Source organism: Arachis ipaensis, chromosome B3 (genome assembly GCF_059453495.1).
Source record: "Arachis ipaensis isolate K30076 ecotype BB chromosome B3, ASM5945349v1, whole genome shotgun sequence".
Lineage (NCBI taxonomy): Eukaryota > Viridiplantae > Streptophyta > Magnoliopsida > Fabales > Fabaceae > Arachis > Arachis ipaensis.
In genome coordinates this window covers 80,969,940-80,971,053 of record NC_142438.1, presented here as the reverse complement: position 1 = coordinate 80,971,053, position 1,114 = coordinate 80,969,940, and the positions used below count along the sequence as shown (strand labels likewise).

The following is a 1,114-nucleotide window of genomic DNA, read 5'->3' as shown; positions in this document are numbered from 1 at the left end:
ATACATCAATCCAAACCCAGGAAATTATGGTAGCAGCATTCAAAGGCCAACTATCCATGCTAATAATTTCAAATTGAAGCCTCAGCTCATAACTCTTGTCCAGATCAACTGTTCTTTTGGGGGTAGTGCACAAGAGGATCCTAATGAGCATCTCACTAAATTCCAAAGGATATGTGACACAGTTAAATCTAATGGTGTTCATCGTGACGCCTATAGATTGCTACTGTTTCCATTTTCTTTGAGAGACAAAGCATCAAAATGGCTGGAGTCATTTCCCAAGGAAAGCTTGACTACCTGGGAAGATGTAATGAACAGATTCCTAACAAGGTTCTACCCTCCCCAAAGTGTAAACAGTCTAAGAACTAAAGTGCAGACATTCAGACAGCAGGATGGTGAAATTCTTTATGAAGCCTTGGAGAGATTCAAAGATTTGACAAAGAAATGCCCCCCTGATATGTTTAATGAGTGGGTGACAATTCACATCTTCTATGAGGACTGAATTGTGAATCCAGGAAAGCTGTGGACCACTCATCTGGAGGCTCCCTAAATAAGAAGAAAACCATTGAAGAAGCCATTGCTGTTATAGAGACAGTGGCTGACAATGAGTATTTTTATGCCTCAGAAAGAAGCAACAACAGGGGAGTCTTGGAATTAAACCAAATGGATGCACTCCTAGCCAAGAACAAGATGATCACCAAGCAACTGGCTGAATTGACCAAGAAAATAGAGAAGAATCAGGCTACAGCTATCCACACTCAACCATCACCTTAAGGAGAGTTGGAAATAGAAGAAGGAGTTAACTGGGAGGAAGCTAATTACCTTGGAAATTCATCTAGGCAAACTAATGATCGATACTCTAAAACCTATAATCCTGGTTGGAAGAACCACCCAAACTCTGGGTGGGAGAACCAACAAAACCAAGGCCAAGACCACAGACCACACAATCCAATCCAATATAACAACTCCACTCACCAAAACTCCAACCAAAGACCATACTAGACCACACAAAATACTCATTCATAGCCACCATACCGAAGCCACAACAACCACTCTCAACACCCTAATTTTAACCAACTATCACCCCATGAGGATGACAGAATGGCCAGGATGGAAG

The 1,114-nt window shown here is 41.7% G+C and overlaps 1 non-coding gene across 1 annotated transcript; it reads right to left on the bottom strand.

Annotated features, from left to right (window-relative positions):
• Positions 1 to 352: 352 nt before the first annotated feature.
• LOC148571310 (small nucleolar RNA R71) lies at positions 353 to 459 on the bottom strand. Its single transcript, XR_015880290.1, has one exon. It is a non-coding gene; the product is annotated as a small nucleolar RNA R71 (small nucleolar RNA).
• Between the last annotated feature and the right edge of the window lie 655 nt (positions 460 to 1,114).